The 26,750-nt window shown below is 39.2% G+C and overlaps 1 long non-coding RNA gene across 1 annotated transcript in view; it reads right to left on the bottom strand.

The window, feature by feature from the left end:
* Positions 1 to 1,478: 1,478 nt before the first annotated feature.
* The window catches only part of LOC146394663 (uncharacterized), a 174,257-nt gene continuing 148,985 nt past the window's right edge, over positions 1,479 to 26,750 (bottom strand). Inside the window, exon 4 of the long non-coding RNA XR_014835649.1 lies at positions 1,479 to 1,568. This is a non-coding gene — a long non-coding RNA (uncharacterized LOC146394663). The remainder of the gene's footprint in view (positions 1,569 to 26,750) is intronic.

The raw sequence follows: 26,750 nt of genomic DNA, 5'->3' as shown, positions 1-26,750 counted from the left end.
ATGGGAATGTAAATTGGTAGAGCTGAAACTGGCCTGAACTTAACCAGAACCCAGATTGGGGCTTGAACCCATGTGCTGGGACTTGAACCCAGCCTAAACTAAGATTGGGACTTTGATAGGCAAGAAATAGATTTAATAAGATAGGATTCTTGTGAGAGAGATGCAAGCAGGCAGGCAAGGAAGCTCTGCTCCCAGGATCTGGTGGGCTACAGTTTTATCATCCAAGGGGAGTGGGGGGTGTTGGAAAAGACCGCCTTTTCCTTTCTGGGAGTAGTACCTCCTCCTTGGTGTCTGGTATTCATATCAGTGGAAGGGTGGTCCTTAAACTCCTGCCCTTGGTCTTAACCTGAATGTAGGCCTCATCCCATCCCCCACCCAATAACCTGAGGAAAATCTCCACTAGTCAAGTGAGCCTGCCTTGTTCTGATGGTTTTCTTGAGCAGTTATTAACTTACAGCGATTTCCCAAAGTCCCCTAGGTTTCCCTCTCTATCTATGCTCCCCTTTTGGGATTTCTATAAGTACCTGTGCCTACTCCATCCCTATCAGAACTATGAAAAACAATATAAAGTTTCCTCAAAAAATTAAAAATAGAACTACCATATGATACTACAATCCCACTGCTGGGTATACATATGAAGGAAATGAAATCCATATTTCAAAAAGCTATCTGCATCCCCACATTCATTACAGCATTATTCATAATAGCCAAGACATGGAAATAATGTGGGTATCTATAGACAGATGAACTAATTAAGAATCTGGTATACATATAATGGAATATTAAGTTACAAAAAAGGGAAGGAAATTCTGTCATTTTCAACAACATGGATAGGCCTTCAGGGCATTATCCTAAGTGAAATAAGTCAGACAGAGGAAGACAAATACTATTTTCTCTCCCTTACTTGTATGTGGAATTAAAACAAAAATAAAACTCATAGAAACAGAGATTAGAATGAATGATGGTCGCCAGAGGCTGGGGATTGGGGAAATGGGGAAATGTCAAATGAAGACTACAAATTTTCAATTAAGATGAATAAATTTGGGGGATCTAATATTTAATTTGATGATTGTAGGTAACAATATTGTATTATATACTTGAAATTTGTGAAGAGAGTAGATTTTAAATACTCTTGTGGCAAAAGATGTGGTAATCATGTAAGGAAATAGATGTTAACCAACCTTATCATGGTAATCATTTTGCAACATATATGGCATCAAACCATCACTTGTACACCTTAAACTTTCACAATATCATATGAGAAATGAGAACCTAGCACCAGTCCTTCAGCTACCTCCCAGACAGGATAAAACAGATTACACAGATTTTTAAAATTTTCAAATAAAGTGTGCTGTGTTCCCTTTAGTTTGAGTAAGGGAATTGCAAACCAGGCTGCTTCCTCTTTAAAACAAAAACCATGACCTCAATGAAGAAGGCAACAGATAAGGGTGAGTAAAAGACCACAAAAAATTTCCTACCATTCTGAAGATGGCTTTTTCTTCTTGATTCGGTATTTGTATGGTTGCTGTAAACTTTTAGCAAAGGCCTTCATGTCTGAGTCAAGTCCACTGAAAAAAAGATGTGTACAATTAATTTCATTAGCTTCCTGAAGATGGCGGCAGAGCTCTATAAAATAGAACTTTCTACACTTCCTGCCCATTCCCCTTCTTCCAAACTTGGAGGAAAATACATTTCCAAGCAAAGTAGATATAAAATACTTTTCTGCATTGTTGCTTCCATTGATTATGATTTTTAAATAATTGTTTCTCAATGTGGGAGATGAAAATCTGCATCTCAGAATTGTTTTAATATGCATTTCTTTGATAAGTAGGGAAGCTAAATATATTGCTGTGTTTCATAGAATTTATTTTTCTTCCGTGAATGACATTCATATCTTTAACATATATTTTTATGTTTGGATTTATTTTATAGCCTTTAATTTTTCTCATTATCAAAATAATATGTATGCAGCTGAATACACACATTCATGCCACCAGAGTCAATTTTCATGTTTAGATGCAGTTTTACTAGCTTTTCCCCGTCTGTATAGTTATTTGCATTTTCATATTTAATATCATTTTGTTTTCTGCATACATTTTTCATAATTATATAGTATTTCTCCACACCATTAATAATTCTTCTTTAAGTGTTTTTTTTTTAAGTTTTTGTTAATGATTTAAAAAGCAATTCTTAAGCACTGTTGAGAACTTGGTAAATACAGAAAAAATTAATAAGAAAAATCACATGAAATCCCTCAAACTGGAGACAACCATTATTTAACTTTTGGTGTATTTTCCCAAACATTTTTCTATGCAAATAGTATACATTTTCATTTCACTGAAATCACATACTACTCTACAGTTGTACATAAGTATTCTTTCTTTTTATATTTTACATGCCACTAGAACTATTTTTAAAATGTTATTTTAGTGTGTATATAATAATTGATGGTTTAATCATTTAAATATTCCACTCTTATTGAACATTAAAAATTTCCACACTATTAGAAACTATGGTATAATGAAATTGTGAGAACAAAAATCTTCTGCGTTTCTGATTTTTATTAAAGAGCTCGAGAAGTGGATTACTGAGTAAAATGTCATGACCATTTTATAAAATACCATAGTAGTTTAGATTTATGTAAATGGTTCTTTCCTTGAGTCTTGCATTGCACTGGTTTTGTTCTTACTCTTTTTTAAGGTGAAAAATGGTACCCTAATATTGTATTAATTCAAATTTTAAAATTATTAATGGATGTTTTTCAAGTTTATTAGCAATCTGGTTTTCTCCTTTGTGAATTATTGTTCACATTCTATGCTCCTGGTATAACTTTATATAACCCCTGGGGGCAAATTTGTCAACTTCTTTCAAATTTACAAATGCACAAATTCACAACTTAGAATAGATTTACAAGGAGATCCTGCTGAATAGCATTGAGAACTATGTCTAGATACTCATGTTGCAACAGAAGAAAGGGTGGGGGAAAAACTGTAATTGTAATGTATACATGTAAGGATAACCTGACCCCCTTGCTGTACAGTGGGAAAATAAAAAAAAATAATAATAAAAAAAATAAATAAAAAATAAAAATACAAATGCACAAAACCTTTAATAATCATTTCCCATTTATAGGGATTTATTCTAAAGATATATATATACATATATATACACATACATATATATTTCAAAATGATACATGTCCAACTTATTAAAGAATTAAAAAAATGTAAAACATTAGAAAATAATTTCTACTATTCATTTAATAAAGGAGAGAGGTTAACATGCATATGTATGTATTTGGGTATTCATATACTATAATGTAGAAAGACACAGAGACTAATGCAAGTTGAATGAAGTCACTTTTCCTTTTATGTTCTATTTGAGGACTATTTTATGGGGTTTATGATGTATACTAGGTAATCAGAAAAAGGATAAGATGCTGAGGGTAAGACATGGGAAAGATGTAGCTCCAAATCAAAAAGGCATCTAGGAAGCCAAATGCAATAGACCACACATTATATTATTACATAATAGATGTCCATTAAAGAGAAATCTATAGAGACAAAAAGTAGAAACACAACATAGTTTGCCTGGGGCTGGGGATGGAAATATGGAATGGTCGAAATGAGAACTAGGGATCTTTTTGGAGTAATGAAAATGTTCAAGAATTTGATAGCAATTAAACAACTGTGTGGGTTCACTAAAAAATTATTGAATTATACACTTAAAGTAGGTGAATTTTATGATATGTCAGTTACGCATCAATAAATACACACACACACACACACACACACACACACAAATATGTTTTAAAAGGACTCTGGACTATTAAAGCAGTTAAAGCAGAAACCAATCCTGAGAGCAGCAGTGACACTGGGAACATCTATCAGTGACATTACTTTCATGATTCACAAATTGTAAGTCTTATAATTTGGAAAGACTTACAGTGGCCCAGGCAGCTGCTCTAATGATCAACCCCACACTCCTGCTCTTGCTCACAAATATTTCCATCCCAGAAGGTACACTTAAGTATGATTAGAGGAATAGGGCATAGTATTTGGTGGTGGTAGTGGGTATGTGCTTAGAATTATGCCTGGTACAAAATAAATGCTAAGTAAATGTCAGCTGTTAATTATTTCCACCCGGACTATTAAATCAGGCTTTTTACTCAATCTTCTGATGTCAAGTCTCTCTCATTCTTTCAGGCTGTCTTCTTACCTGCAACCTGAAATATACCTTAAGGATTCATCATTGCAGCAGACCATTCATGAACTGGACTTATCCCTAGAAAAATCGCTGTTTGGATCATTAAGGTAGTCTGGGGAAATATTTGGAGACCTACCATGCAGGGAGTTTATAATCACCTCTGAGTTGCTTAGTGACAAATATTATTCATTTTGAAAAAAAAAAAAAAAAAAGACTGACAATGTTGAATTTTACCTGAGCTACAAAGAGGCACTCTTCCCCATATAGCTTAGATAAGACTCATGTAACTTACATAAGACCCATTTTGTTTATCTATATAAGGATAAACAGAGACCCTCCAAACACCCATTATTTGCCTCATAAATAGTTAACTGACAATGTATCTGCTACCCTGACTTGACCAAACTTTAGCCTTACCTCCAGAGGGCAGACAACAGACAACAGAAGCAAGAGAAACTACAATCCTGCAGCTGGAGGAAAGGGACCAAAAACACAAAAATATTAGACAAAATGAAAAGGCAGAGAAATATGTTTCAGATGAAGGAACAACATAAAACACCACAAGAACTAAAAAGTGAAGTAGAGATAGGCAATCTATATGAAAAGTAATTCATAATGATAATAAAGATAATCCAAGATCTAGGAACTAACTTTGAATCCTGCATGTGAGATTCCCCCAATTCCCTACATTTTTGATGCAGTTACCAGAGAAGTCCTTGTAAAACTTTCCAGTCCTTTCTACACATTAGCTAGGTCAATTACAGGCCCCTCTAATTTCCCATCACCTTTTTTTTTTCCCCTTTTTTTTTTTTTTTTTGTCTTTTGTTGTTGTTGTTGTTGTTGCTATTTCTTGGGCCGCTCCCGCAGCATATGGAGGTTCCCAGGCTAGGGGTCGAATTGGAGCTGTAGCCAGTGGCCTACACCAGAGCCACAGCAACGCGGGATCCGAGCCGAGTCTGCAGCCTACACCACAGCTCACGGCAACGCCGGATCGTTAACCCACTGAGCAAGGGCAGGGACCGAACCCGCAACCTCATGGTTCCTAGTCGGATTCGTTAACCACTGCGCCACGACGGGAACTCCCCATCACCTTTTGATTTTCACTGTTTCCATGCCAATGCTGACCATAGTCACCATTTTCTCCTCCTGTACTTCAGTATCTTTCTCATTAGAGCCATGTGACCTTTTCCCATAGTCAGAGGGAGAGGCACCAGGACCCTTTGGGAAAGTACATGGAGGACACCTCTCTCCCATCATGTTCCCTGACACCCAAGTGTGAGGACACTCTCCCAAGGGTTTACTGCCAGAGAAGTAAGTGCTCTTCCTGCTGCCTGGCACTCCTGCAGGACAGCAGTCATCAGGAGCATGGACGTCATGAGTCCAGAGATCCACTCACAGCTTTGCCAGTAACCCAGTTTCTGATTGGGGGGACATCATTCCCCACTCTGGGTGTGCTGGTTTCCCCATCTCTATACTGATGGGGGCCTCTGAGACACCTGGCAAATGAGTATCATGCTCCCCTTGGTTCTCTCTGCATTTCATTTCCAGCTACTGAACAAGGAAATGACTACTTCCAATGAACATCCCAGTAATAGGCAAGGAGGTGTCTGTCTCTCTCCTTTCTTTCCTCCGTTGTTTCCACCCCCCCCACCCCGCCCCTGCCATTAATGGCACCAATCCCCTCTCACCACTTAGGTGAGAATCTTTCCCATCACAGGCTCACAAATCCTGCAGGATTTCCTGTAAAGTAAAGTGCTCTCTTCCCTTTTCCCACTTTGAGAATTAGGTCCCTGCCCTAATTCTCAAACCACTCACTATCGACCCGGTCTACATTAAAAACCAGGAGACCCTGGAGTTCCCGTCGTGGCGCAGTGGTTAACGAATCTGACTAGGAACCATGAGGTTGCGGGTTCGGTCCCTGCCCTTGCTCAGTGGGTTAAGGATCCGGCGTTGCCCTGAGCTGTGGTGTAGGTTGCAGACGCGGCTCGGATCCCGCGTTGCTGTGGCTCTGGCGTAGGCCGGGGGCTGCAGCTCCGGTTTGACCCCTAGCCTGGGAACCTCCATATGCCGCGAGAGTGGCCCAAAGAAATAGCAAAAAAGACAAAAAAATAAAAATAAAAACCAGGAGAGCCTCATTCCCATGCCAAAAAGGACTGCGTGGGTTGCTGGGCAGGTTGCTTCCCCTTTCTGGTTCATCCCTTTGTCTGTGTGATAAAGGGTTTGAGCATCCTGGTCTCTAACTGGAGGCTGACTGAGGTCATAGAGAGAGCTCTGGCATGGTCATCAAGAGCCCTGAACACTGCTTACAGCTCTGCCACTAGCTTAGCCCGTGATTTAGATCCAGTCCCTTCTCACCTCGGAGCCTTGGTTTCCCATCTGAGCAGCTGTGACTGACATGAGGGCACCTCGGTCTCTGCAAATAAAGACCGGAGCCCCTAACCTGCCTATGTCTGTCCAAAATCCATATTCCGAGATGCTGAGCACATGGAACATTTTCTTAACCTCTGGATGACTTCTTGGAAATGTCTCTAGTACAGAGCCTTTCCCCTTGTGTTTGATGCTTTCTCTTCCCTGATAAGCCTTCAGCTCCCTCTGCCTTGGGGTCTGGAGGCCTGCATTTATGGCCTTTTGACAAAATGGCAAAAGGCTATCAATTAGTGTAATTAGAGCATTCTTCTCTTCAAACTTGACCCCCCTCCCCAAGTTGTCCCCCTCCCACATCGGGTTCCCTCTTATTTTAACTCTGAGCAGAGCTCCTGGTTGCATCACCATAGCAACCAGAAGCTAGAGCCAATTAAGCCACGACTGAGTCATTAGACACCTAAGCTGATTACAGAGTCCAGAATACTGGATGGAGGTGAGAGGCGGACAGGATTGAAAACAAGGCAGGTCTTAGCTGGAGAGAAGTGGGCAGCTGACTAGCTGAGGGCTGCAAACTGGACCTCACCTCAAGTCCCTGGGGACCACGGGCCTGGGTGTGGACAACATGGCATGTGCCCTCAAATACCAGACCAGAAGGTGGGGCAACTAGCCCCCTCTCCCACTCAGAAAAGTAATTCTTTTTTTTTTTTTTTTTTTATGTCTTTTTGCTATTTCTTGGGCCGCTCCCGCGGCACATGGAGGTTCCCAGGCTAGGGGTCGAATCGGAGCTGTAGCCACCAGCCTATGCCAGAGCCACAGCAACGCGGGATCCGAGCCGCGTCTGCAACCTACACCACAGTTCACGGCAACGCCGGATGGTTAACCCACCGAACCCGCAACCTCATGGTCCCTAGTCGGATTCGTTAACCACTGCGCCACGACGGGAACTCCCAGAAAAGTATTTCTTGACATCTCCCTGCTAACCTGCCCCCAACCACCGGGATCTAGCCCTGGAATTTTAAATGAAATTCAGAGTACCGAGCAGAGTCAGTTCACCCTAAGTCCCAGTCCTGCAATGTTTTCCTTATCCTCCAAATACTCTCTGGAAAAAAGCCTCTTCCTGTTGAGGCTCCCTTTTCCCAATCAAAGCCCCCCGCCCCCCACTGCCCTGGCCTCTTTTTCTAGACCTTTAATCACAGAGGGCTATCAATCGGTGTAATTAGAATATTCACATTACAGTTCTTCCCCCACCCCATGAGGCTGGCCACTCCCATTTCCAATGCCCTTTCTATGTTATCTAGTGAGGAAAGCCCCGGGCAAGATTGCCATAGCAACCAAACCACCAGGCCTATTAGGCCATTGAGGATCTGGACACTGACACTCAAAGCTGATTATGGGTCTTGAAACTTGAAGGCAGAGCAGTCTGCTGGAATGAAAAGTAAAGAGGCTCTTGGCTGGAGAGGAGGGGCAGCAGAGATCTTCAGGGCTTCTGCCAACCCTCCACCCCTAACTTCATCTTACCCCACTGAATTCTTTAGGGAAGGAGGAGGAGAGAGGCAGAGGCAAGAGTGAGAGGGGACTGGCCCTATCGAGGTTGACTGTCCGGGACTGGACATGAGAATTTACGCCATTCGGCTAAGCCTGGCCGTGTCCCCAAACTCACACCTGTAGCATGCCCTTCCCATTGGGTATCCTCACTTCCTAATAAGTTACTTCCTAATAACCTGTTGCTGGGCAGCCAGCCCTAGGAGTCCTTTGAGTGCCCAGCAGTCCCACTAGACAGAGCACTACAAAATAGAGCATAAGGAGAACACCTTGGGATGTGGGCAAGTGAACACTCCTAATTGAGTGACTTTTTCTGGGAAACGACACTGATGAAAAGCCTATGTCGTCTGGTTTAAGGCTCCCTGTTCGCAGTCTGGCTCCTCTGCCTTTCGGTGATAATGGTGTTACTGTTTGGTGAGTGGAGGGGAGGCAGTGAGGGTGGCATCAGGCTGTTAATCACCAAAGGCCCTAAGAGTATTAGGTCATTCTCACCTGCAAGAAATCCATCCTCTCTTCTCAAAAACTCCCTCTACATTCACAGGTTCCCACTCATTTTCACTGAGAGACCAGAGCTTCTGGCCACATCACCATGGCAACCAGAAGCCAGACAGAGTAGGAGGGTGAGGCAGTCATTAGTGCGGTGTCTGTTGGAGAGGGGTTGTCTCTGGGGAGGAAAATACACTGTTAGCTAGAGAGAAGAAGGCCACTAGGCTTCTCAGTGGTCCAACACACTGCCACCTCGTCCTTCATCCCTGTGCCTCCAGGATAGGAGGGGCATTCAGAGCCAGCTCTGTTCCCTGTGGGGGCCAAGGCCTGTGTGTGGACCAGAATATGTGTCCTCTGCCCTGGCCCCTGGGGAAGGTACCAGGCACCAGATCCACCCCTACTGCACCTTGTTACCAAACAAAGACCCATGAGGGAATATGGGTTCCATAAGTGCATTCCCACGATTGCACCTCTGGTGCATAGAACAGTATCAGAAATATGGTAGGGGTCTTTGATACAAACTCACACACTTTCCAAGTCCACTCACTCTACCACAGACATTGCAGCCCACATGTTCTCTTCTTTCCTTAAACCTCCATCTGCTATTCAAACGGCCACAGTCTGGGCTGATTACACTGAGAACTTGAAAGGAAAGACCTTACCACATTTTCTACCTACCTGCATCTGAGACTAGATGCTCTACCTTCCCTCTTGTCACTATGGGTGCACCATCCACACTCTTATCAAAGTCCAATTCCTTTGGACGGTAGATTCTACCCCTTTTGGATCAGGAAGTGCACGGCGCCAGCAGTGCTCCCAGTTCTCTCTCCCACATCATCAGTTTTCCCCTCTTTGCTGGATGGTTCCCATCAGTACACAAACATTCTGCAAAGCCCCCCACCTTAAAAACAAAATAAGAAATAGAGAAATAAATTTTTAAAAACCCGCCTTAACTGTACAGTTTCCTCTATCTGCAGCAGTATCATCTCTCTACTTGCCCTTTACAGTAAAGCTCCTAAAAATCACTATTTATTTTTCGATACCTCGTCTTCCTCTATTTCCATTTTCTCTTGAACCACCTCAGTCAGTCTTTTGTTCCCACCAATCCAGTGAACTATCGCTTCTCAAAGTCCCCCAAGAGCTGCATGTTGCTACATCCAGTGGTCACTTCTCAGTACTGGTCTTCCTCCTCCCTGCAATACTTTTTTTCCTTTGGTTTACAGGACATTTCTGTCCCACGGTTGTCATTCTGCCTCAGGGTCTGCTACTTTTCAGTGTCTTGGCTAGTCACTCTGTGACTCTTTGACCTCTCTGCACTAAAGTGCTCTAGCTGTTGACTCTCAGATTTCTTCTCTTTCCTACCTATGCTCACTTCCTGCAGAATCCTACAGTTCCAGCCCTTTCATCCTACCCACAAATAGAAGAATCACACATGAGCATTTCAAGTCCAGTCTTATCCCTCGACTCCAGCTCATAGATTCCATTGTCTACTCGGTACTGCCTCTTGGGTGTCTAACATTCATCTCAAATTGGGCCGGTCCTGATCAGCAGACTGGAATCAGGATCCCATAAGCCACCAACAATGCGGATCCAGAGCTCCAGTTCCATAAACGAAATCGAGATTCAAAGCTCACTCCCTAATCTCCCTTAGGTCTGCTTACCTGGCACCAAGTCTGCCCCAGCCACTCTTCAGACAACCATGCTGACGTCCTTGGCTCAGAGCCCCGTCCATTCATGATCTAAGAGCAACATTATTTTTGTGTGTTTATCCTGTGTTGTGAAAGAAACCTTCCATTTATCACTCTTTTGGTATCAAAGTATGTCTACTCTACTTATTCTTTGTCTTCATTGAATAAATAAGGAGTCGAGTTCCCATTGTGGCTCAGCAGGTTAAGAACCTGGCTATTATCCATGGGGATGCAGGTTTGATCTCTGGCTTTGCCCAGTGGGTGACGGATCTGTTATTGCTGCAAGCTGTGGCACAGGTCAGAGATGGGCCTCGGATCCCACCGCCCCGATTCAACCTCTAGCCTGGGAACGTCCATATGCTGTGGGCGCAGCCCTAAAAGGGAACAAAGGCAACAACTAAATTATCCCTTAAAAATTCTCTCTGTCCTCAGATCCATTTCTTCATAATACATTCTCACATTAACCTTATTAATTCATATGAGAATTGATATGTTTACACTTCTAAGTGTTTCTTTATGTAACTTCCCAGTTACTGTCTGTACAACTGCCTCAACAGGGACAAGATTTTCTGCTTTTCCAGTTTGGTGACTGAGCAGACATTGTGTGTGTTCCTCCAACATTCATTCTCTCCTCCACCCCAAAGCATAGAGAGAAGCTTAATTCCTCTCCAGGAATTTTACGTGTGTTATTAACAGCAGTGGGAGATACTGTCACTACTGATCATATGCTCATGTTGACTTGCATTTTCTGATGTCTTCCACCAACGTTTTTATAAGAAATTGTATTTAAAATACTACTTGAGTTTTAAAGATCCGGCATTGCCGCAGCTGCGGCTTGGGTCACAACTGCAGCTCAGATCTGATCCCTGGCCTGGGAGCTCCATATGCCGTGGGGGTGGCCAAAAATGAAAAAATAAATAAAATGAAATAAAATAAAATATTTGAGTTTTGATCAATCAAGAGTTCCAGCAAAGAGATACTTAAGCAAGTGAGAAATGGATAGTTCTATTCCCTTGCATTGGCTACTGGCTTAAAATCTGATCCTGTCCCATGCTGTTGGTAGACATGCAAATTGATAGGAACCTCTCTGGGGCTGCTCTAGAAGATATGTGCTCCCACATGAAAACTTGCCATATGTTCTGGACCTGAGGATATAGCTCAAGGAAATGGCTCTAAGGCAATAATTTTTCACAAGAACAAAGTTTTCACTCCCACAGTGCTTAACGACAGTGATGGCCAACAAAATTATTAAAACACACCACAAGGTAGAAAGAAATAGGACACCGATAAAATATGAGTATCTTCCTCTGTTTAAAAGTAGTAGTAGCATATCAAATGATGTGGAGTGATGTTCAAGTTGTACAGAAGGTGAATAAAATCAGGTACAAATTTATGCTTGGTATGCCTCCATTTTTTCCTAATATTTTGTTAGGAACCCCCATCAAACATCCAGAAATGTCAACTTCAACCAGGTTGTGTGGTGAAAATCCATATCACTACCACCTAGAGACTACAATATTAGCAGTTTCCTGTCCTTCCTTAATCACATATGTATCTTTGCATCTATCCATTATCCATCCAGCAGTTCACGTTCTATTTTGGATGCATTTTACCATAAGCTGTAAGCAATATTACTTTTCAACCCTAGATAATTCAGCCCCCAGACGATTACCTGGAGCCAAATATTTGTTTATGGTGGTTCCTTTCTTTCTCGTCAAGGTAAAATTTACACAGAGAAAAATGCACAAATGCTAACTGCACCATTCCTTTATTTTGACAATTGCGTACACCTGTGTAACCCAAACCTCTACAAGTATATAGAACATTATCCTCACCCCAGATGTTTTCTCATTTCTTTTCCCAATCAATTTGTTCCCCCATCCCTCACAGACAAACACTGGTTCTTTTCTGTTTCTACAGATCAACTTCACTATTTCTACAACTTTTTATAGATGTTATGCTACAGTATATACTCCTTTGTTTTTGTCTCTTTCCACTCACTGAATGGTCTTGCGATTCATACGGGTCATTGTATGTTGGTATCTTTTTCCTTTTATTGCTGAGTACTATTACATCAGGCAGATATTCCAGAGATGGTTTATATAATCTCACTGCTGAATGTAAATTAAGAAATAGCAGGAGGAGTTTCCGTTGTGGTGCAGTGGTTAACAAATCTGACTAGTAACCATGAGGTTGTGTGTTCGATCCCTGGCCTTGCTCAGTGGATTAAGGATCTGGCGTTGCTGTGAGCTGTGGTGTAGGTTTCAGATGCGGCTCAGATCCCGCGTTGCTGTGGCTCTGGCGTAGGCCGGCAGCTACAGCTCCAATTCGACTCCTAGCCTGGGAACCTCCATATGCCCTAGAAAAGGCAAAAAGACAAAAAAAAAAAGGAACGAAAGAAATAGAAGGAGTTGGTGGAATAGGAAGAGGAGGAAAAAGAGGAGGAGGAAGAGGAAAAGAAAAAGTAACCTGTGTATTTGCAAAGAGAGAATTCTACTCAACTGTGTTATACCCACCTATTGATGCCACCTACCTATTGATGCCACCCATTTATGTGTCACTGGATGAACTGATCTTCAAAAGCACCTACTCTTTTAGACTGATGTATTTACAGTACGAAATAGTTCCATCCCTCAGTGGATCCTTTTTAAAATTTATACCAAGTGAATTAAGAAAAAACTAAATAGAGTTAATGAGGTGGTTTTTTTTTGTTTTTTGGTTTTTTTTTGTCTTTCTGCCTTTTCTAGGTCTGCTCCCGCAGCATATGGAGCTTCCCAGGCTAGGGGTCGAATTGGAGCTGTAGCTGCTGTGGCAACTGTGTTGCCATGAGCTGTGGTGTAGGTGGCAGACATGCTTGGATCTTGTGTTGCTGTGGTGTAGGCCTGCGACTACAGCTTGGATTCAACCCCTAGCCTGGGAACCCCTTACACCGCAGGTGCAGCCCTAAAAAACAAAAAGACCAAAAAAAAAAAAAAAAAAAAGAGAGAGAGAGAGAGAGAGGAGAAAGAGACTGGCTAGGGACCCTAGAACTTGAGGAAAAATATAGTGGTGAGTTATGAGTTCTGTATTTCTTTCTTGTCTCATTTATCCCTGATTGGTTTGAAGCAGCAGCAAATCACAAACACTAATGCAGTACATATATAAAAAGCTTTAACAAAAGGCTTCTCTCTCTGTCCAAAGGATGAGGAAAATAGCAGCCTAGCAAGAAAGGAGACTTTTAGACAATAATTTCTTTATTCCAGTGAAACACAGAAAAACTGCAGTCCTACCTCTACCCTCATCAGAACAGTCTGAATGGAGAGAAAGCCCAGACTTCTGTATGGGTCACCTTAACCACCTGATCATGGGGGTAGGATCAGAGAAAACCCACTGGGGAGCTGAGACTTTCATTCCATTGAGGAATAAGAAGGCCTCATTCCTGTGCCTGTGGTATCAGTGGAGATCATGGACTCCCACCACACACCCAGCAATAATGAGTGACCCTACTTTCTTCAGTGAGATGTATCAGAAGAGACCTGGTGAAGAATCACAAATTTATTACCACTTAGCAATAACAAGGCCACACCTCCTCACGGGGTCAATGGAGGCCTAGCAGGGAGATATAATGAGGTGTCCTTGTAGTTCCTTCTGGGATATTTTCACCAGAGGCTTAACTGGGAGCTTGATTTGCCACCCTTATCCAGCAAAAACAAGGAGCCTCTCCTCCCCTGAATTTCAGTGGAGGATTTATTCAATTTCTACTCCTGCATGTAAATAAAAAGTCAGAGTGTTATCCATTTTCCCATGGCGCAGTGACAGAGAAGGCCTGCAAAACACAACACTTGATTAAGATCCAAATTCTTATAGCATAATACCCAAAATGTCCAGATTTCACTTGAAAATCACATGACATACAAAGAAGCCAGAATATTTCAGGATATTTTGAATGAGAAAAAACACTCAAAAGATGACAACACTGTGGCATAGATGTTACAATTATCTGACATAGGTTTTAAGGGAGTTGTAATTTAAAAATGCTTCAATGAGCAATGACAAACATGCTTGAAACACATAAAAACATAGAAAGTATCAACAAAGAAATAGAAGATATAAAGAAGAAACAAATGTAAATTTTATAAATGAAAAATATAATAACTAAAATTTTAAAGCTCAATAAATGGGCTGCACAGGAGAATGGAGATGGCAGAGGATAAAAATCAGTGAACTTGAGGATAGATAAATTGAATTTTCCCAATCTGGACAACAGAGGATAAAATGGACTAAAAAAAAGGCCTCAGAAACTTGTGGGACTAGAAAAACAGATCTATTAACCTTGGTAGCCAATGCCCAGCTGAAGAGAATATGGAGGATGGGGCTGCAAAATATTCAGAGAAATAAAGGCTGAAATGTTCACACATTGCTGAAATATGTAAACCTGTAGATTCAAGAAGTTGAGTGAACTACAAAGAGGATAAATCGAAGCTAGTCTTCTAGAAAATAAAGACAAAAAATACTAGATAGCAGCCAGAGAGAAATGAATCGTTATCTTTTGAGGAAAAAACAATTCAAATTATAGCAAATTTCTTATCAGAAACCAGTAGTGATCGGAAAGTGTAATTAAATACAACAAGTTCCTGGCTGAACATGTACCAAAAATACATCAACTCCCTGAACTGTGATAGCAGCCTGCAAGCTGCACATATCCAATCATCAAGAGTAGAAAACAAAAATCTAACTTACTAAGAATGCTTAAACACAATGTTTTCCCAATGAGAAGTAATGCCAATCCAAGGGTAATGTCTACATAGTCAACCTGAAAGATAAAAGGTAACAGACTAAAAGATAAAAAAAAATAAGTGAGAAAATCTGTGCTGGTACATCAGAGGCTACACATTGCAGCAGTAATAAATTTAGTAGAAAGGCAATTCACTAAACAAATAAACAATTGACAAAATAAACAACAACAGTCCCAAGAGGTGATATTCAGATTTGTTATATATCATATCAAAACTACCTAATTTTCAATAATAATGAGAAATGCAATGAAACAGGTAAGTATAACACACACTGGGCAGAAAGCTCATAATTGAAGTTGACTTTGAGGGACACAGATGGTGTATTGAGGAGAAAAAGATTTCAGAGTAGTCATTACAAATATGCTTTCAAAACATGCTTATAAAATCAAATGTTATTAAATGATAATGACTCATTTAATGGAGAATATCAATAAAGAGACATAAATTGTAAAAGAAAACCAAATGGAAATTCTAGCATTGAAAAGTACATTTTCTGGAATGACAAGCTTAATAGATGGACTCCATTAAAAATTTGATGTGGAAGAGAAAATAGGCAAACTTGAAGATAGGTAAAATTGGAATTATCTAGTCTGAAGTATAGAAAGACAAAACATAAAACAATGAGGAAAAGTGAACAAAGCCAAAAAGACCTGTGAGGCACTATCAAGCCTATCAACAAAAGTTGACTGGCAGTATGAGGAGAGTGAGAATGGTACAGAAAGAATACATGAAGCAATGGACAAGAATGTCTAAGGTTTGAAAGTTATAACCCATGCAACCAAGAAGCTCAAAAAATCCAAGCAAGATAAATTCAATGACATTTACATTTAGCTACCACAAAATTTAACTCTGGAAAGACAAAGTCAGAAATAGAGTATTTTGAAAGAAACAAGAAATTGAGAATCAAGAAATTCATCATTTTGGAAGTTCCCGTCGTGGCACAGCGGTTAACGAATACGACTAGGAACCATGGGGTTGTGGGTTCGATCCCTGGCCTTGCCCAGGGGGTCGATGATCCAGCGTTGCCGTGAGCTGTGGTGTAGGTTGCAGACCTACCCTAACCCTAACCCTAACCCTAACCCTAACTCTAACCCAACTGGCTCGGATCCTGTGTTGCTGTGGCTCTGGTGTAGGCCGGCTGCTACAGCTCCGATTAGACCCCCAGCCCGGGAATCTCCATATGCCTTGGGAGCGGACCTAGAAAAGGAAAAAAGGCGAAAAATAAAAAAAATAAAAAATAAAAAATAATAATAATAGTAAAATAAATAAATAAACTAAAAAAAAAAGAGTATTAAAAAAAGAAATTCATCATTTGAAGTTCCCTGGTGGCCTAGTGGTTAAGGATCTGGTATTGTCACTGCTGTGGCTCGAGTTTGATTCCCAGTCTGGGAACTTCCACGTGTTACAGGTGTGGAAGAAAGGTAGAAAGGAAGAAGGAAAGAAAGAAAAAGAAATTCAGAGTAAGATTAATGGCTGATTTCTCATCATAAACCATGGAAGTCAGAATGCAGTAGGAGAATATATTCAAGTATTGAAAGAGAAAGATAGTCAAGCATGAATTCTATGTTGAGCAAAACTACAATCTAAAAATAAAGGACAGAGTGACTTTTGTGAAAATAGTGGAGTAGCGAGCACTGAAAGTCTGTCTCTCTACAAAAACAGCAAGAAACCTGACAAAATCCATCAGATTCAATCTTTCCAGAACTCTGTAAAATACCAGCCAAGTGTTTAATGAAGAAAAAAGGTAACTAAAACCTAGCAGGAGAGCTTTGTGGTATTTTGACTTAATCTTGTCCATCTCTACCTTCTTGGTGTGTCTGAATCCTGACAAGGGTTTCATAGCTGGAGGGAACAGAGCAGAATTTGTTTTTAACAAATTTTACCAAATAGTTAAAACAGTATCAGGACCAAGCCTCTCAAACTCTCCCCAAATATAGAAGATGAGGGAATACTTCTGAACACATTCTATGAGGCAAGGATTATGCTGATATCAAAACTACATAAAGACAAAACAAGGAAAGAAAATTATAGACCAATATGCCTTACAAATATAAATGCAAAAATCCTCAACAAAATACTGAAATACCAAATCTAGCAGCATATTAGTTGATTCTATATCATTATTAAGTGGGATTTATCCCAGGCATACAAGGTTGACTCAAAATATGGAAATAAAGTGATGTAATATACCACGCCAATAGAATGAAAAAAAAAAAAAACAGATGATCATCTTAATCAAAGCAGAAAAAGCATCTAACAAAACCCTATCCCCTTTCTTGACAAAAACACTTTTAAAATTAGGAATAAAATGGAACTTCCTCAACATGATAAAGGGCGTTTATTAAAAACTCACAGAAAATGTCATATCCATTGGTAAAAGAATGAAGCCTTCCTTCTCTGACCAAGAGCAATACAAGAATTTCCACTAACACTTCTATTTAAGATTAGAGTGGAAGTTCTTATTTTTCAAATTGTTTTTCACTGTTTGGAGTCCATATAATTCCAAATGAATTTGAGGATCAGCTTTTCATTTTCTGAAAAAAGGGTCCCCTCAGGATTTTGACAGGGCTTGCATTTAATCTGTAGTAATTTTGTATAGTATTGCTATCTAACATTATTGTCTTCTATTAAGGCACACTGAAATCTTCAAATTTATTTAAGTCTTTAATTTCTTTATTTCTTCTTTTTTTTTTTGTTTTTTTGTTTTTTTAGGGCAACATCCATGGCATATGGAAGTTCCCAGGTTAGGGTCAAATCAGAGCTGAAGCCGCTGGAACATCAGATCCGAGCTGCGTCTGTGACCTACACTACAGTTCACAGCAGTGCCAGATCTTTAACCCACTCAGTGAGGCCAGGGATCGAACCCACATTTTCATGGATACTAGCCGTTAACCACTGGATACTTTGGATATATACATGGATACTTTGTTAACCACTGAGCCACAATGGGAACTCTAATTTCTTTTAGAAATATTTTATAGTTTTCAGTGTACAAGCCCTAAACCCTCCTTATTAAATTTACTCCTAAACATTGTATTCCTTGAGATATTATTGTAAATGGAATTGTTTTCTTAGTTTCCATTTGGGATTTTTCAATGCTAATTTGTAAACATATAACTGACTTTCGTGTGTTGACTTTGTACTCTTTTTCTTCGTACGGCCACACCTTTGGCATATGGAAGTTCCCAGGCCAGAGGTTGAATTAGAGCTGCAACTGCAGCCTACACCACAGCCACAGCAACACTGGATATGAGCCACATATGCAACCTATGCCTATGGCTTGTGGCAACACTGGATCCTTAACACACTAAGCAAGGCCAGGGATTGAACCTGCATACTCACAGAGACAACACTGAGTCCTTAACCTGCTGAGCCAGAACAGGAACCCCTGATTTTGTAGTCTTAATACAATGAAAAATCTACAGGTAGCATCACTAGTCACTAGGGAAATGCAAATCAAGGCTGCAATAAGATACCACTTCATGCCTAGTATGATGACTTTAATTTTAAAAATGGAAAATAGCAAGCATTTGTGAGGATGTTGGGAAGGTGGTAGAGATATAAAATGCAGAAATCAGTTTGGCTGTTCTTCAAGGATTTAAACATAGAATTGCCATAGACTCATAATTCCATTCCTGCATATATACCAAAAACCTCACAAGTATTCTAATTGACCACAAATGTTCACAACAACACTATTAACAATAGTCACAAGGTGAAAACAACCCAAATATCTATAAACTGATAAATGGAAGAACAGAATGTGATATTTCCACACAATAGAAATATTATTCATCCATGAGAAAGAAGCATCAATTCTGACCTTACAGAAATACGAAAGATTATAAGGTAATAACACAAACAATTGTATAAGAACAAATTATATGACTTAGATTAAGTGGGCAAATTCCTAGAAACACACAAACTACCAAAACCATCTGAAGAAGAAATACATATCTGACTAAACTCAGGACAAGTATTTCCCACAAATAAAAGCCTAGGACTAAATAGTTTCTTTCTATAATTCTACTAATATGTTAAAGACAATAATCATAAATTCTAAACAGTATTTTCCAGAAAATAAGAGGAGGAATCATTATACAACCCATTCTGTGAAGCCAGAATTACGCTAATACCAAAATTAAAGAAAGACATTACCAAAAAGAAAACCACAAGCCAACATCCCTTATAAATACACTTAAATGCATAAAGAAAATACTATTAGAGTTCTCTGGTGGCTCAGTGGGTTAATGATATTGCATTGTCATTGTCACTGCTGTCGTGCAGGTTCAATCCCTGGCCTGGGAACTTCTACATGCCATGGCACAGCCAAAAAAAGAAAAAGAAAGAAAGAAAAAGAAGAAAGAAAAAAAAATACTAGCTAATTGAATCTTACAACAAATAAAAATTATTTATGCCTTACAATTAAGTATGATTTATCCTAGGAATGCAAATATAATGCAGTCTCTGATAATCAATCAGTGTAATGAACCCTATTAATAGAATTCAGGACAAAATCCACATAATCTTCTCAATAGATATAGTAAAAACATTTGATAAAATCTACACCCTTTTATAATTTAATAAAAATACACCCTTAATAAACTAGAAATACAAAGGAATTTCCTGGACATGATAAAAATCATCTATGGGAATCCCGCAGCTAACATTATAATTAGTGGCCAAAGATTGAAGGTCCCTCCCCATCAGGATCAGAAAGAAGACAAGTGTGTCTACTTTTGTCACTTGTATTCACTATCATAATGAAATTTCTAACAGGGAAATTAGAATAGAAAAGAGGTTAAACACAATTGGAAATAAATAAATAAAATTATGTCTGTGTAGGTGACATGTTTTTATGTACAGAAACTCAATTCATCCACACAAAAACTTTTAGTATTAATGATAGTTCAGCAAGGTTGAGTGTTATGTCAATATACAAAAACCAATTGTGTTTTGATAGACTAGAAATGAGCAATCTGAAAGTGAACTTAAGAAAACAATTCCACTTACGATACCATCAAATTTGATAAAATGTTTAGAATAAATGTAACAAAATAAGTAAAAAATGTTCACATTAAAAACTACAAAACATCATTGAAAGGAAGAATAAATTTAGATAAATTGTGCAAATACAGTTCAGTAGATACAGGATCATGTTTTCCAGAAATGGTTCTTGAATAACTGGATATCTACATACCAAAATTTTTTTCTTTTTTACAACTTTTTAAAAATTAAAGTATAGTTAATTTACGATGTTGTGTCAATTTCTGCTGTACAGCAAAGTGACCTAGTCATACATATATGTGTATATATATTCTTTTTCTTATATTATTTTCCATCCTGTTCTATATCAAGAGATAGGATATAGTTCCCTGTGCTATACAGTAGGACTTCATTGTTTATCCATTCTAAATGAAATAGTTTGCATCTACTAACCCCAAACTCCCAGTCCATCCCACAAAAAAGAATTTCAATCCATATATACCATATATATTTTAAAAATGCAAAATAGATTGAAGGGAGTTCCCGTCATGGCGCAGTGGTTAACGAATCCTACTAGGAACCATGAGGTTGCGGGTTCGGTCCCTGCCCTTGCTCAGTGGGTTAACGATCCGGCGTTGCCGTGAGCTGTGGTGTAGGTCGCAGACGCGGCTCGGATCCCGCGTTGCTGTGGCTCTGGCATAGGCCGGTGGCTACAGCTCCAATTCGACCCCTAGCCTGGGAACCTCCATATGCCGCAGGAGCGGCCCAAGAAATAGCAACAACAACAACAACAACAAAAGACAAAAGACAAAAAAAAAAATAGATTGAAGGCTTAAATGTGAAAATTAAATTCATAAAACATCTAGAAGAAAACAGAAAATCTGTTTCACTTTAGATTGGACAAATATTTTTTACATATGAAAAAAGGGCAATTGATAAAAGAGGAAAATGATAAATTGTACATCTGATTTTTTATTGCACTGTGAAGACCATGAGAAGACAAGCATACACTGGGAGATAATATTTGCAACCCAATAAAAACCTCGAAAATATTTGAAGCAATAGCTAACCCAAAAAAGGGATCTGTGATATAAATAAGAACAAGATGCTTAGCAACATTAGTCATTAGGTAAATGCAAATTAAAACTAGAATGAGATCACCACACAACAAAGCCAGAGGTTTCTGACTTACTTGAAAAGGTTTTAAGAAACCTGCTTTTGAATTGAAATATATTTGAAGTGTAATATTGTATACATTTAAGGAGTACAACATGTTACTTTGATACATTTATATATTGTAATATGATCCACTGTAGCAACAATTAATATCTCTACCATATTATCATTTTTAGTGGTTGGAATAATTAAATTCTAGTCACTAAGCAAGCTTGACGATTAAAATAACATTGAAGACAACTGTCTTAAATACACTCAATGACCTAAGGGCAAATACAAACAATGAAAGGAAATCATAAAAATGATATATGAACTAAATGAGAATATTAATAAAGAGATAGGAATTGTAAAAATAAGCAAATACTGCAAAATACAAGAACTGAATTGAAAATTCACTAGAGAGTTCAGCAGCAGATTTGAACAGGTAGAAGAAGGAGTAAACAAAGGTAAGTCAAATGAAATTATCAAGTCTTTTTCTCATATTATCTTCTCACTTCCTCCCCCCTACCCCCTTGGTAAGCACAAGTCTGTTCTCTATGTCTGTGAGTCTGTTTCTGTTTTGTAGATAGGTTCATTTGTGCCATATTTTAGATTCCACATATAAGTGATATCATATGATATTTGCATTTCTTTTTCTGGCTTACTTCACATGGTATGATAATCTCTAGTTGCATTCATTTTTCTGCAAATGCCATTATTTTGTTTTTTCTTATGGTTCAGTAGTGTTCCTTTGTATATATGTACCACATCTTCTTAATCCATCCATATGCTAATGGACATTTACGTTGTTTCCATGTCTTGGCTACTGTGAACAGTGCTGCAATGAACATAGGGGGTGCATGCATCTTTTTTGATGAAAGTTTTGCCTGGATATATGCCTGGAAGTGGGACTGCTGGATCATATGGTAGTATATATATATAACTGGGTCACTATGCTATACAGCAGAAATTGACACAATGCTGTAAATCAAATTGTACTCTAATAAAAATAAAATAAAATATCAATAAAAATAAAGAAATTATCTAGTTTAATGAACACAAAGAAAAAAAAGAATTAAGAAAAGAGAATAGATCCTAAGGGACTTATGAGAAACCATAAGCAAACCAATATATTCACTATGGGCATCTCAGAAGGAGAAGAGAGAAAAGGAAAGAAATAGATTCTTTGAAGAAATGATGGCAGAATACTTCTAAAGTTTGAGGAAAGACATTAATCTATAAATATAATCAAATTGTACAAAACCTCACAAAAACAAAGACAGGATTTTGAAAGCAGGAAGAGAAAAGTTACTCATCACATACAAGGGTACCTCACTAAAATTATAAGCAGATTTTTACCATAAAACTTGAAGGCCAGGAGGTAGCAGAATGATATATTCAAAGTGCTTAAAGAAAAAAAAAAACCTGTCAACCAAGAAATTGTCCTTCAAAAATAAAAAAGAATTAAGTCATTCCAAGATAAACAAAAGCTGAGGGAGTTTATTACCACAAAACCTGTCCTACAAGAAATAATAAAAGAATCCTTCAATTTGATGAGAAAGGGCATTATATAATAGAGCAAAGTCATATGAAATATAAAATTCTCCAGAAAAGCTAAGCATATAAATGAATATAAACCTATACTACTGATACTTTTCATAACTGCACTTTTCTTTTATGGTATTTAAAAGACCAAAGCATAAGACTACAAATCTATGTTTATGTGTACACAATAAGGATGTAATTTGTGACATCAATAACAAAAAGTGGGGGAAGATGAGCAGTGTTGTAAAGGAATAGATTTTTGCATGTAGTTGAAGTTAAGTTGGTATAATTCAAAATAGACTGTTATAACTTTAGGGTATTTTATGTATTCTCACTATTAAGCACAAAGAAAATATCTACAGAATATACACAAAATAAAATGAAAGGGAATCAAAATGTGTCATTACAAAAAAAATCAGCAAAAATGAAAGCAGTAAAGGAGGATATGAAAAACAAAAATGATGTAAGACATACACAAAAAAACTAATAAAATGACAATAGTAAGTCCTTTTCTACCAGTAGTTACATTAAACATAAATAAATTAAACTCCCAAACAAAAGACACAGAATTAGGGAGTTCCTGTTGTGGCGCAGTGGAAACGAATCTGACTAGGAACCATGAGGTTCCAGGTTCGATCCCTGTTCTCTCTCAGTGGGTTACAGATCCAGTGTTACCATGAGCTGTGGTGTAGGTCACAGATGCGGCTTGGGTCTGGCATTGCTATGGCTGTGGCATAGGCCAGTGGCTACAGCTCCAATTAGACCCCTAGCCTGCGAACCTCCAAATGCCACAGGTGTGGCCCTAAAAAGACCAAAAAAAAAAAGACACAGAATTAGACTTCCAGTTTCCAGTTTTGTATGTTGGGAGTTTATAACTTGCCACTATGTCCTAATAACAAATAAAAACTTAAACTCTTCTTGACTTTATGAGAGAAGGGAGGACAGAGGGCAAACCACTGCCTACAAGATTGGAGAAAGACAGATACTTGGAGTCATGGTTTATCAGAGCAGAAACTTATGAACAGAAACTGCCATGAGAACCAGTGCTGACATGGGAAAATTTGAACTGTAATTGGTGAATTGCTGGAGCTCAGTGCCAACAAGTGTGAAAGCCAAAAACTCCAGGGGGACCTAGTCATAGGGGGCTTCTCCCAAAATATTGTGATTTATCTCCAGGAACTTGACAAGTTTCCAGTAGTAAATATTAGAGAAAAATACCCTTGTAATTTCAGCAGGGGGAAGAAAAGGAAACATTTTGAAAAGTGCAAGAACACTCTGCTCTTCTTGACAAGGCATGCCCCCAAGAGAAATTAGTTTAACTAGAATCTATCTTTGGGTATTATCAGAGTCTAATAAACCTGGGGAAGAGAAATACTCAACTCCAGATGGCTATAGCCTTCCATGTGGGATAAGGGAATAAACAGTTCCAGTGGTATGCTAGCCATCCTGTTCCACCTAAGGGAGGTATAAAAATTTGAGAAATACTTGTGAAGTTCAAAATGCAGAAGTATAACCTCACTAATAGACTAATCATAAAACTATAGAAATGTTCCCTTCTTCCCATATATTACCACCTCACTATGAAAGGCCTATTTAATGATAGTTCCTATATTGTATATCATACATAGCTATCAATAAAAATCTCAATGCATACCAAAAGGCAAAAAACACGATTAGAAAAGACAGAGTGAACATAAGAACCAGATATGGGATGGTTGGAAGGCAAGGATGTTGGAATTATCAGACTAGGATTTTATTTTATTTTTAATATTTATTTATTTATTTACTTTTTAGGGTTGCACCTGCGGCATATGGAAGTTCCCAGGCTAGGGATCAAATCAGAGCTGCAGCTGCTGGCCTACACATTAGCCATAGTAGCATGGGATCTGAGTTGTGTCTGCAACCTATGCCACAGCTCATGGTAACTCTGGTTCTTAACTCACTGAGCGAGGCCAAAGATCAAACCTGCATCCTCATGGATACTAGTCAGGTTCATTACTGCTGAGCCACAATGGGAACACCCAAACTGGGAATTTAAAATAACTATAATTAATATGCTAAAGGCTCTAATGGATAAAGCACACAGCATGCAAGAAAAGATGGGCAATGTAATCACAGAAATGGAAATCCTGAGAAAAAAACAAAATATAAAAGCTGGAGATAAAAATACAATGACTGATATGAGGATTGCTTTTGATGGGCTTTTTAGTAGACTGGGTATGGCTGAGAAAAGAATATCTGAGCTGGAGAATATATCAATACAATTCTCAAAAAGCAAAGAGAACAAAGACTGAAAAAAACCTCAAAATATCCAAGGACTGTGGGACAACTACAAAAGTTGTAAAATTAATGTAATGTGGATAACCAGAAGGAGAAGAAAGAGACAGAAAAAATATTTGAAATAATAATTACATAATTTCCCCAAACTAACATCAGACACCAAACCACGGATCCAGGAAGTTCAGAGAACACCAGGTAGGATAAATGCCAAAAAATCTGCATCTAGGCACATCATTTTCAAGTTACAGAAAATCAAAGATAATGAAAATTTCCTGTAAGAATAAAGAGAAAAAAAAACCTTTACCTATACAGAAACAAATAAAAGGGTAATCGCTCTCCCTCTCCCTCTCTCCCTCTCTTTCTTTCTCCCTCTCACCTTGGCTAGAGTTTTATCAATTCTATCAACCTATTCAGAGACTCCGTTTTTTTGGTTGTTGATTTGTTCTATTGTTTTCTCATCTTAAATTTGTTGACTTGGGGATCCTGGATCAAGATGATGGAGGAATAGGATGTGGAGCTCACCTTCTCCCACAAACAAATTAAAAAAAAAAAAACAACTACATGTAGAAAGATTCTGACAGAAAGGCTACTGAACACTGTCAGAAGAGCTCAGACTTCCAACAAGGGCAAAAAAAGCCTCCATACACATGGGTAGAACAAAAGGGAAAAAAGAGATTGAGAGTGAGAGCAAGAGTGAGAGTGAGAGAAGAGAATAGAGGGGAAGAGAAGAGAAAAGAAGGGAAGACAAGCACTCCTGAGAAGGAGCTGTGAAGCAAACTGGAAGACCCCTAACTGGCAGGGAGATCAGCCAAGACAGAGAGAGACCCTCAAAACCTCAGAGAAAAGCACAGCAGCTGGTCTAAGGAGGGCAAAGCAGAGAGAGCAAGAGAGAGAGAGGGAGAGACGATTGGTGCCAGTGCCTGGTGCAACCCAGCCTGAGACACTCATGTGGGGTCTTGGTGCTGAGGTTCAGGCTTCAGAGGTAAACCACTGGGAGAGGGCTAGGGTTGGCTGTGTGGAAATAGACTGAGGTGGCTAGGGAGTGTTGCACCAGCCTAAGGAGTGAGGAAGGAGGCTTGGGCCCATCAGAAAAGCAATGTGCCATTGTTGGGGAGTGAGACAGGATTGGGGGAGGTGGGACCACCATAGGAACTTCTTTCTCTGCAAATGTGAGTTCTCAGGTGGCTGAGCACCTCCTGCATGAGCTATGGGGATATGTTCAACCCACCATGGCCATACTGCCTGTTGCCCCCATGTCCCTGGTAATGTACATGCCCTGACATTTTTGCTGCCAAGGGCAAGGGCCCCAGGCACCACATCCACCCCCTGGGGGTCATTGTCAATGTCAAAAGCCCTGCAACCAGGTGCTGCCAGCCACCCCAACCTCCTCATGGATTGCTGCCTGAAGGCCCCCAAATTGACACCCACCTCCTTGGAAGCACATGTAGGCTGTACACCTGCCCACACCTGTCAAGGGGATAAAGGCCTACATATACTGAGGAAAGAGACAGCAAGCATCCAAACCAAAAACAGCCCTCAAACCCCAAAAATAATAAACCCACACAAGCTATCCAGGGATGTTACTGCATATAAATAGCCCTTTGGGACTACAGTAGGTAATTGTATTTCCTAAACTCACTGATAAGAAAAATACAAGCAAAATGAAGAAGCATAGGAACCATTTCCAGTTTAAAAAAAAACAGTAGAATTCCCCTGAGGGAGT

This window comes from Sus scrofa, chromosome X (assembly GCF_054392235.1).
Source record: "Sus scrofa isolate SSC_HxYL_T2T_F1_AM1 chromosome X, Sscrofa_HxYL_maternal_Yorkshire_Landrace_v2.0, whole genome shotgun sequence".
NCBI lineage: Eukaryota > Metazoa > Chordata > Mammalia > Artiodactyla > Suidae > Sus > Sus scrofa.
Note: the sequence above shows the minus strand (reverse complement) of the source record. Positions and strands in the feature narration are given on the sequence as shown.